Source organism: Palaemon carinicauda, chromosome 17, assembly GCF_036898095.1.
Source record: "Palaemon carinicauda isolate YSFRI2023 chromosome 17, ASM3689809v2, whole genome shotgun sequence".
In the NCBI taxonomy this organism is placed as follows: Eukaryota; Metazoa; Arthropoda; class Malacostraca; order Decapoda; family Palaemonidae; genus Palaemon; species Palaemon carinicauda.
The window spans coordinates 136,970,360-136,982,859 of NC_090741.1; positions in this window are offsets into that span (position 1 = coordinate 136,970,360).

Below are 12,500 nucleotides of genomic sequence, written 5' to 3' on the forward strand. Positions count from 1 at the left end.
ATTCTATTCAAGAAAAGGCCAGTTTCATTACAATTAAATACTTGCTGAGGAATGTAGCCTTCTCTGGAAATTATTTTCTCAAAATTTTTGAGGAATTCTTCCGCTGCTTTCTTGTCAGAACTGGCCGCCTCTCCATACCTGGCGACTGAGTGAATACCAGTCCTCTTCCTAAAATGATCAAACCACCCATGAGAAGCCTTGAACTCTTGTGGGGCTTGCTGCGACGTTCCTTCATCTCCGCCATCTCTCTGGGCTTCCCCGAGATCAGCAAAGATGGCGCTCGCATTGTGCGAAATTACCGATTGTGTGAGTGTTTCACCAGCTATTACCTTCTCTTTAATCCATAGAAGAAGGAGTCTCTCCATCTCGGCGTTGATTGAGGTCCTACCACTGGCAAGGACAGTCATGTCTTTAGAAGACTTACTTGCTTTAATGGCTTCTTTGTTCTTGATAATTGTACCAATCGTAGACTGGTTACGGCCATACGTACTAGCGAGGGTAACGATGCGCATACCTCCAGCTTTGTTTCCATAGTAATCTTCCTCCTACTTCTCCCTTTAACATCACTAGTAATCTTGGGACCCATGGCTAACGAATTAAAGTTATAATTAAGTACTATAATGCACAAAAAATACAATATCGCAAGCACTCACACGAGATCAAGTCTTTACAAAACGCACACGAGATTCTGAAATGAGCGCACGTATAACCAAGAGAGAGAGGGGCTGCATCTCGCTCAGGCATTGTGGGAGGGATTTCGGCCAATAGCGTATCGGCATCTTAATGACGCCATGACGCCGACCAGTAGGAGGTATTGGATTAAAAAAAAAAAAAAAGTATAATTGGAAAGTTTTTTAATATTTTTTGTGGTCAATTTATCCTGGAGAAAATATTCTATTCATTTATTTCACTTTTTTTCATATATTATTTTCTAGTCTGCTGTTCAGCTGTTAATTTCTCTAATAATTTTTTGGACAAGAACCTTTATGTGAATGCTGATATCTGGTACCATTGTTCAGTTAGTTTCTCATGCATATTGTGTAAAATATTTCATAATTTAGACCATCATATGCATTCAAAACATTGCATACTGTGCCTTCCTTATTCCAGATATTAGGTTAATTTTAACTGTCGATCCTCTCCAAGCCTAAGACTCAAATCTAAAGATTTGTATATAAGTGTTAACGGCGGTGACAGCTTTATCTAATGATCCATAATCTCAAATTTGAGTCAGTGGAACTTCATAAGTTCAAAATTAATGCGAAATATTTCAATTTGAACATTGTCCTTTCATGGCGTATATATGACATATATTTCAATATTATCACTGCTCTTAGAATATTTTGTATTTTCTACCCGTGATTTATATATATTTAATTTACAATTCTCTTAGTTCCTTTCCTCATTTGGCTACTTTCTAATTTGGAGCTCAAAGGCTTTAAAAAACATGCTATTTTAACCAAAGGTGTGGGTTAGCTATTAATAATAATAATAATAATAATAATAATAATAATAATAATAATAATAATAATAATGATAAAAATAATAATAATAATTATCAGAGCCATATTTGAAATAGTACTAGTCTTTCCAAGTTATGGCTCAAATATTGGGGATCTATTTACAAAGCAAAAGGCTTTTCCTAACAAAAATTCTAAATTATCATGATATCCTTATGTGGCAATACAAAATTCGGATTTCATTTTCTGGAAACTGTTTGGAATAAATAAGAATATATAGATCTGTTCTACTTCTACTATGCGATGAATATAATTCTTGATGTTATTTTACATTTTTATAATCATGAATGAAACCATAATTTTTCAGAATGAATCTTCTTGAAATTGGTGTAAAAAAATATCACGTTAGGAAGACTTCGATTGATGACGAATAAAATATAGAAAATTTATGGAAATTCGGGATGTTATGGAGACAGACAAATCAAATTCTTTCTATACATAGACATTTAAATGTTACGTAATTTGCTTCTACTGAATTTTAACATTTGAACAACGGAAAATGTTTTGAATGTTTGAGTTTTTTTAGATAAAATATATTAATCCATAATCTATAGGGTGGGCTTATAAACAAAAGAATTGTCCATGACATTTATTGATGTAAAGTAAATAAGATATGAAAAGCAGTGATATTATTACTTGAGAAGACATGAGCCTATTACTGAATATCATAAATTGAGGATTAAGTGTTGGACATGGTTGCAAAATAATGAGATCATTTGATTAAGGAAAAAAAAAAAAAAAAAAAAAAAACATTTTATCCATTATATGTCGAGTAGAGGACAGAACTGTAATGTAGAAACTCAAAGCATTGTCAGTGGCTGAATGGATTCACATAGTGTCTGTAGCGTTCGAACATCCTGGCTTTCAATGAATCATTCACATTTAGTGCTCACGCATTCTCTAACTTCTTATGCCTCTTCTAAGCCATATATTGAGCCTTTTCCAAGTGATTTATACCAATTACTTCTTTACATCATATATTATTACAATATTCTTTATCAATGTATAGATCTCCATTCATCCTACATGAACATGCCATCTTAAAATTCACAGGACCCTTTTTCCATCACTAACTACTTTACTCTTACATCATTCACTGTTCTCATCGACATATAACTCAAGTAAAAATTTCAAAACCCTTCATTCACATCTGACATAAGATACTTTTATAAAGAAGAGTAAGTTCACCAACTATAAAGCAGTTTGTGTAACATTATTAACTAACTGAATCTCATCCTTCAAAAAACATAATATTGAATTTGGTTCAAGACCCAGGATATATTCAGGGATTTGTGACGAGCCAAAAGTAGGTTGTGAGGCAAAGGCAAGATGAATGCAACTAAGTACTTTATTATAGACACATTGAGTATATATACACACTAGGTCTGGCTAGAAGGTCTCAAAATACAACATGCAATTTCTCGTCCAACCAACAAGTTCTGTTAACAGTTCACGATGAGAAATAGCCAGACAGGTTAATGCAAGTTGGTGTCAGTGCGAGGGGAGAGCGAAGATACAAATGATAATATATACGAAAAAGAGAAATGTTGTTACTATGTACAATTGTGTGACACTCGGGGTACATGGCTCCTCCATAAAAATGACATACTATACATGTTAAATAGGGTGCCCTGATTTAGAGAGGCGAACTGTAGGCGGGTCAAGTAGAGGGAGAAAAGCAGATTTTAGACGATCAATGGAGACCCAGTTTTCTTTGCCATGAATGTTTATTAAAAAAGCTTTCATACTGCGTCGGATCACTAGGAAAGTTCCTGTGTAAGGGGGCCATTAGCGGTGGCTTGCTACAGTCGTTACGTAGGGAGGCATGGGTTACAGAGTGCAAGTCTGCCAGTATGTGATACTTCGCTGGGAGCTTGTAAGTCTGGCAGCATGGAGTAAATTTTCCTAAGACGTGACGTATGCGCTGGAGATCATCAGAGAAGGTTGCGGAAGGAAAAAATTCGGCAGGGACAACCAACAGGTCCCCATACACCATTTCAGCTGCTGAGACGTCTAGGGCATCTATAGGGGTGGTCCTTAATCCCAGGAGGACCCAGGGAAGCTGAGTAAACCAGTTGGAGTCCTTGGAGAGGGACATCAAAGCTGCTTTGAGGGTGCGATGAAAACGTTCAAGCATTCCATTGGCAGCGTGGTTGTAAGCTGTTGTCTGATGTAGAGTGATGCCGAGGAGATTCGCTAATGATGTCCACAATTGAGAAGTTAAAGTGGTACTCCTGTCAGAAGTAATATGCTCAGGGATTCCAAATCTTACTATCCATCCTAAGAGTAAGGCAGACATACATGAGGCAGACGTTGCAGTTTCCATGGGAATGGCTTCAGGCCTATGAGTGGAGCGGTCGATGATGGTAAACAGGTAACAAAGTCCTTGTAATATGATAGGGCCCTACAACGTCGATATGAATGTGGTTGAAACGACACTGAGTTTAGGAAAGGTGCCCACTCATGAATCCGTGTCTCAATGTAATTTGGAAGTTTGGCAAGAAATACATGAACAGACTCAATCTTTGGCATCCTTAGTAATGCCGTGCTGAATGAACTTCGTCTTCAGCAGCAGTGTAGCAGAACAGCACGAGGGATGTGAAAGGCCATGAAGGAAATCTAACACCTGTCGGCGCATGGAAGCAGGAATTCACGGTCGCGGACTACCACTACTGACGACATAGAGGAAGGTGGTGTTGGAGTCGTCAAGGGGGATATCTTCCCAACGGAGGGATGTGTAGGATATCCTATATGCTTGATACTCTTGATCCAGTCATTGGGCATCAGCCAAGGTGTTGTAATCCAATCCCTGTTGAACGGCAGCCAACGTGTTTCTTGATAGGTCATCGTCAACGGGATTCATTTTCCCATGGACGTCTTGAAGGGTGCAATTGTATTCAGCCACGACGGAGAGATGTCGGCGTTGACGGTCAGACGAGGCATCAGACTGTCAAGTGAAGGTGTGCACACGAGGCATGTGGTCTGTGCGAATGACGAAGGGCGTACCTTCTAAGAAATGGCGAAAGTGACGGACAGCCAAGTGTACCGCCAGTAATTGGCTATCGAAGGTAGAATAACCAGATTCTGCCTTGGAGAGTTTTCTGATGAAGAAGCCCAATGGGCGGGACGAGCCATTGACCACCTATTCAAGTTCTGCACCAATAGCGACGTCGCTGGCATCTGTTGAAAGATGGAGAGGGGCATGTGGGACGGGAAAAGTGAGAGCAGCACCGGTTGAAATGGCATTCTTTGCGTTGAAGAATGCCGCTTCTTGAAGGGGACCCCAACTCAGGTCTTTTGGCTTACCCTTGAGGGAGGCATAGAGGGGAGGAAGAGTGTCGGCAATGGCTGGCCGAAAACGGTGATATCAGTTGATCATGCCCAAGAATTCCTGCAGTGCATTGAGGGTCGAGGGCTTGAGGAAGATCTGAACATCTGCTACGTTTTCAGGAAGGGGATTAACTCCTTGAGGAGTGATACAGTGCCCTAAAAACGACACTGCGTTGGCGCCAAATGAACACTTGTCATACCAAACTACAAGGCTGTTTGGTTGCAGGCAGTCGAGCACGATGCACAGGTGACGTTATGTTTCTCTTTTGAGGAAGAAAACATAAGCATATCGTTCACGTAATCTACTCAGAAGGGGAGCTCGCTCAAGATGCCATCCACGAGAGGTTGAAAAGTGGCCTCAGCATTACGAAGGCCAAAAGAGGAGTAATTGAAGGTGCATGTACTGAAGAGAGGGGTTATAGTGGTCTTGGGGATGTCTTCTCGGTTCATAGGCACCGGATAATACCCCTTCAGTAGGTCAAGCGTGGAAAAAACATTGGCTTTGTGGAAGTAGAAGGTTATATTAGCGATGTTTAGGAGGGGTAGTGATCCGATCCTGTTTGCATGTTCAGGCGCCTGCATTCGCTACACGGACGGAGGGACCCTTCTTTCTTCAGGACGATGTGTAAGGGTGACGACCATGGGCTTTAGGCCTTATGGCAAAGGCCCATCTCTTCCATTTTGTCGAACGTCGGTTTGCTGGCTGCCAATAGATCTCATGCAGGACGTTTGAATTTGTTGAAGACTGGGGGTCCTGTTGTCTTGATATGGTGATAAATACCATGTTTTGCATGAGCCGTGGGTGTTTGGCTAAGTTCTGGATGGAATACTTCCGGTTAAAGTGTTAGGAGGTGGGAGTAGACATCCGTGGGTGCGCTGATGTAGAGAGCGAGGTTTGAGGTGGCGGGTTGAAGATGTCTCGACAAGTACAAGTCTGCATTGACCAATCGTCGGTGGGCGAAATCGAACAGGTGGAAATGAGAGAGGAAATACCCATCAAGGATTGGCAGTGTGACACCAACAATGAGAAATTTCCAATTAAATTTGCTGTTTCCAAACGATACTGTGATGTTCTTGTAACAGTAGGTGAGTATAGCAGATCTGTTGGCAGCTACCAGGCGGTCATCGGCAGACTTAGACAGACTATGTAGTGTCCTTAAGAATTCCCTTGGCAATAGAGAATGACAAGCACCTGTATCTACCAAAAATCGCACGCCCATTTCTGCTTCATGTAAATAGAAAAGATTAGAACTACAGGAGGCCACCGCCACGAGCGATGGCCAACTCACACGTTTTAGGCCACTGATAATCGTTGGTATGTTTTTTGTGGCAGCCCCGAATCTGGAGTGGTAGTAGCAAAACTGCGGCCGATGGGCGGCATTAAGTGACTGAAGAATTCATTGGTTTGGGCGCGATCGAGTGGTGGGTGATGGGTGGCTTTGTCCCCACTCCGGCATGTCACGGGGTAGCCGTGTGTGTCCAAAGGCATTCAGGTCAGCTTCAGTAGACGTTAAATAGGTGTCCTCTTCATCAGAAGTTGAGGCGTTGATGAAAGTCTTGAAGGTCGTGAAGTGGCTGTCCAAAAGGACGTCGGCATTGATCATCAAGTCCTTTATGGGTAAACTATCGACATCGGGTATGACAGTGGGTACAGGTTCGGGTAAACGGTGTACCCAAAGGGCACGAAGTAGGTTTACCTCACGAGGAGAGCCGTCTGTGGCAGATTCCAGGCGAGCGATACTAATCCTTTCCCTGAGGTGGAGCTAAGCCCTCTTGTCCCCCAACTGTTGTTGATAGAGCTGAAAAAGCTTTGCTATGCGGGCGAGAACTGCTGCAGAAGGTATGTTTTGAGGTCATTATACGCTATTGGGTTTGTCTCCTTGTTCACAAAGCCAGTCAAAAATTCTCGGGAAGGTGTCCTCAGGTATCACCACGGGAACCTAATCTGCTTTGGCGGTTGAGCAAGTCACACCCTTGATGCGGAAGTGGATTTCTGAGCGATGAAACCAAGCAAACGCCTCTTCGCTGGCGAACGATGAAAGTTTGAATGTGAGGGTGCCAACTTCCGTGGAGTCCGTCATAGTAATAGCGAGTTGGGGGGAGGCGGGAGATGGGGGTTGACCCCCGGAGTCACAAATATGATGAGCCAAGAGTAGGTTGTAAGACAAAGGAGAGATGAATGCAACTGAGTACTTTATAATAGACACATCGAGTATATATGCACACTAAGTCCCGTCAAGAAGGTCACAAATTACAACATGCTATTTCTTGTCCAACCGGTTCTTTTAACAGTTACAATGAGAAATAGTCAGTAAGGCCGATGCAAGTTTCTGTCAGTGTTAGGGGAGAGCGAAGATACAAAGGATAATATATACAAAAAAGAGAAATGTCGTTATTATGTATGATCGTGTGACACACGGGTGGTAAAGATTCGTTATCGCTAACCAAGTCTTAAGCAGATACAGTATGTCTTAAGAATATTGTCGCGGAAGTTCTAATTCCTCACAACTTTTTCGTGTTGAGCCTAAAAAAACTCTCTCTCTCTCTCTCTCTCTCTCTCTCTCTCTCTCTCTCTCTCTCTCTCTCTCTCTCTCTCTCTCTCTCCCTCTTATCGTGGGAAGAGGGTAAAACCTCAGCTCATGAATAAATAATCTGCGTTTAGTTCCTGGAAAAACGTTAAGAATCAGGACCTGAATGAATGTCAAATATAGTGGAAAGAAAGAATATTGACATAGATCTTTATGATAACTGACGTCATTTTCAAGAATCGCATTCTAATTATGGAATACAAAAAGAATCTAGAATTATCTAAAATATTATCTATACATTCTATAAATACTTGAAGTCTAGAAAAGAGCATTAAGGAAATTTAATTCTAATTATTATTTGAAAAGTAATAACTGACCTTTGCCTGGTTTATCTTTTTTTTTTTTCCTTTGATTGTAAAATTTCTTGGTTTCAAGAGAGAGAGAGAGAGAGAGAGAGAGAGAGAGAGAGAGAGAGAGAGAGAGAGAGAGAGAGAGAGAGAGAGAGAGAGAGAGAGAGAGAGAGAGAGAGAGAGAGAATTTGTGCGTATGTCTAACGTGTATGGATGGTAGAATTTCCACATGATTTTCCATATGAAGTATCAACCACGTACTTCCTAATGGAGCACTTTAACAAAATATGTTGATATACATCATAATCGTGCTTTTACACACAACACATGTCTAGTAAGGAATAAGAAACACGAAGAACTAGATGTAATCTTATGATTTTACATATAAGAAGAATTCTGAGATCAAAGAATTATAATTTGGAAAGAATATTCCGAGAAAAATTTTGATTAAATATATTACCTTGTTTTATTTCCAGTAAATTGAACAATGCGATACAGAGAAACAGGAGAGGATATTTTTAGTAAGAAGTATAATGATAGTTCTTGATTAAATAAATTTGGAAAAGGATATCAAATTGAAAGAAAAAGATGAAATTGTTTTAAAAATAAAAGAATACGTTACAATACACGGGAGTTCGAGATTTATAACACGAATTGTAATAATTCTAGAGCTTTTTGTTGTGATTTGGTACAATAATGTGGCTGAAAGAAAAAAAGTTCATTATTTATTTGAGAGAAAGAAATGTTAAAGATTTGAGAAGAAATGTCATATTTTCAGACGGTTTTATACTATGCAAGTGGTGTGTAACAGAAAACTAAAATAAATGCCACTGACATTATTTTAACAGTTAACGATTTTTTTATGAGAAGAGTTCTGAGCAAGAATATCCCCAAACAATCAAACAGATAAATGCCTGTAAAGACATTATTAAACAGGTTGTTATCATTGCTGGATGAGAGGGAGATATACAAAAAAAAGTTTAATAGGTTATAGTGTCCTACCTTGTTCGGTACATGGCATCCCGCACCTTGGAAAGACATACATGTGAAATAAGGTGCCCTGCTCTTGAGAGGCGAGCCGTAGGTAGGCATCATGCTAAAGAGGTGTAGGTTTTAGGCTATCAATGGAGACCCAGTCTTTTTCTCCAAAAAGAAGATCATTCATTTTACAATGGATAACATGGATAGGGCCATGTCATAGGGTGTTAGTGGCGGCTTGTTATTATTGTTAACGCAGGAAAATGGGAAATACTTATTGCAAATATGTCGGTATGTGTTCCTTCATTAGGGACTTGAAAGTCTGGGCCATGAATTGAATTTTCCCATAACTTGACAGACATAGGCACTGGATATTGTTGGAAGAAGTTGCAGATGGAAAAAAAATAGGAGAGAGCAAAAGGGTCACCATACACCATTTCAGCTGCCAAGACATTAAGATCATCTTCAGGAGTGGTTCTTAGTTGTTGGGGTGATTTCATCAAGTCATCAAAGCTGCTTTGAGGGTGCGATGAAAACTTTAAACCATTCTATTTGTTGTACGGTTTTGGGCAGTTTTCTGATTTTGTCGATTCGCTAAGAATGTTCACAATTTATAGGACAAATTGTTACCCCATTCAAAAGTTATGTGCTTAAGATTACCAAATCTAACTATCCACCTGGAGAGTAAGACTTATGAAAATGATGAGGGAGTTACAGGTTATATGGGGATGGCTTCAGTCTAATGAGAGAAGCTGTCCAAAATGGTAAACAGGTAATGATGTCCTTATGACGTGGGAATAGGACCTACTATGTCGGCGTGAAAGTAGGCTAAATAATGATTTGAAGGAAGGTACCCACACCTGATACCATGTATCGATATACTTTTATAATTTGTCATGAAGTACAGGTAGGGACTAAATCCTTATCATCTTTAGTAATGATGTGGCAAATGAAATTCATCTTCGGTAACTGTGCAGTAGTTAGGCGCTATGGATGTAAAAAGCCATGAAAGATATCAAATACCTGTTGACACATGTGACCAAGTATCTATGCAGAGTGGCTTATGAGTCAACAAGGGTGATGTTTTCCCAATAAAAGGATGTATAGGAAGTCCTACATGATTGGTACTCTGGAGGTTGACATTGGGATTTTGTCAAGGCATATAACTGCTATTAAAGATGAATGGTGGCCCACATGTTTCTTGACAGAGCATTGGTAACGGAAATAATTTTCCCAGCGATGTCATGGCAGTTGCAATTTTATTCAGGTAGGGCAGGGAGATGGTGGTGATGATGGACGTACTTGGTGGCAGACTGTCAAGTGAAGGCATTTACCAAAGTAATGTGGTCCATGTGAATGATGAAGGACGTACATTCTAAAAAAGGGCAGAATTGACGAACATCCAACTGTACATCCAGGAATTCATGATAGAAGGTAGAACTGACAGATTCCATTTTGGACAGTGTCTTCTGAAAAGGTCCAATAGGTGGGTCAAAATATTGACCAGCTGCTTGTATACTGCCCCTATAACGGCGTTGCTGGCATCAGAGGAGAGAAGGAGAGGGGCATGTGCCATTGGAAAACAGAGAATAATAGCATTTAAGAGGGCAGTCATTACGTGGCAGAAGGCCACTTCTCGAAGGGGACCACACTTAAGGTCTTTTGGCTTGCCCTGCAGGGAGGAGTATATTGAGCAAGAGTGATGGCAATAGCTGCAGGAACCAGTGAAAATAATTTATCATGCTCAAGAATTCTTGTAGCACTTTGACGGCATAAAATATGCAGAATGGAGGTCTCCTTTGATGCCATCCATGAGGTGTTGAGAAATAGCACCCACATTAGAAAGGCCAAATCAGGCGTAATTAAAGATTTTTATAGTAATGCGGTTGGGAATGGCAGTCTTGTGGATATCTTCTGAGTTCATGTCTAATTAATATACCCAAGCAAAAGATTGAGCTTGAAGAAAAACTTAGCATTGTACAAGTAGGAAGTAACGTTAGCAATATTTGGGAGGCGATAATAATCTGGTTCTGTCTTCATGTTCAGACGTCTGTAATCCCCACAACGTTAAAGGTAGCTATCTTTCTTCAGGACGATGTAGAAGGGTTATGGCCATGGACAGGAGGTATATTAACAAATAATCATTTCCGTTTTGATTAACATTTGTTTAGTGGCTGCAAAATAATCTGGTTCCAGACGCTAAGATCTGGCAAACACTGGGTGTCCCCTCATCTTGATATAAGGATAAATACCGTGTTTGGCAGGAACTGAGTACGTATGGTGATGGCCAATTTACAGGATTTTTGTCCGCTGATAACCATTCTCACATTTATTTGAAGTAGCTGCACAACTTGAGTCGCAGTAGCATAACTGGGGCCGGTGGTAGTGAAAAAGGGGCTAGAGAGGTCGTTGGGTGGGGTTTGAGTGAGGGGTCATATATGTGGGTGTTAGCCAGCTTTGTCGGTGCTCCTCCACATCATGTGATGGGCATCTGTGTCGTACTGCATTTTCTACTACAGCATTCATGTTAGCTTTAGGTGATGTAGAATGATTATACTCTTTGTCTAGAGTAGAGGCATTAATGGAAGTTTCGGAGGTGGTGAAGTGGCTGTTCTTTATAGGCAAAATATCAAAATAGTGGATATCAGCACATACAGGTCCGGTTAGGCATCGTAACAAAAAGGTACAAAATATGGTCACCTCCAGAAGGAGAGCTCTTTCCGGCAGGTTGCAGGTTGAATGATACTCGTCCTTTCCCTAAGTGAGAGCTAAGAATTTTGGTCGACCAGAAGCTGGTGAGAGTGATGAAAAATCTTGGCTATACAGGTGGTTGGTAATATCAAGTAATGCTCCAGGAAGTACGCTTTGTGGGTGTCATGATCTGTTGGGTGTTCTCCCTTGGTTGCAAAGACATTTGGAGATTTACATGAAACTCTCTTTGGAGAGCCCCGCGAGAACACAGTCTGCTTCGGGGATTGAGTGAAGGATGCCCTTTGATGCAAAACTGAACATCGGTGGACTGAAACCTAGTGAATGCATCTGTACTGATAAAGGACGGTAGTGTTATGGATGTGGGGTGTATAGAAAGGTCAGACTCGGAGGAGGGCATTATCAAACTGTAGCACACATCAATAAGAGGGAGAGCCGAATGGAACTGTTCCTCTTGTAGGCACCAATTATGCAAGATGGTTGTTAATAGAGAAACGAGAATAATACAGCTGACTTTATCTTAACAGATAACGAGTTTATTTACAAGCAGTTCCAAGCAAGAATGTCAAAAAATCCAAACAGACTAATGCCTGTAAACGTAAGCATAAAAAGGTTGCTATCAGTTATAATTAACTGGCATTTGAAAGCAAACGGTACCATACCGGAGAGCGTTGTTGGTAATGAGATGGAAGGATGTAACTATTCAGTTAAAATAACTTTTTTGTCTTTTGAACTATTTATAATAAACATAATTTTGAATAAGAATTCATGAAGTTTTTAATTAGGTTTGAATATATTTTTAAAAAATTAGGTCACTAGATCTATTAAAGTTGAAACATATTCTAATAACTAATTAGAAGTTATTTAACCTTTTAAAGAATAAAATTATTATTTGTACACTCTCTTCAAATAAAACTGCAGTAAGGTGAAAAGGCATTGGAAAAAAAAAACAGTCGTGAATAAAGAAAGAAATTTGTTTCATTTGGCTGTGTAGACTGTCCCCCTTTGCTTTCTAATGTTTCCTTTTAAACACCCTGACATAACAATATAAAAAAGACCCATTGAAATAAAAAGAATATTTAAGA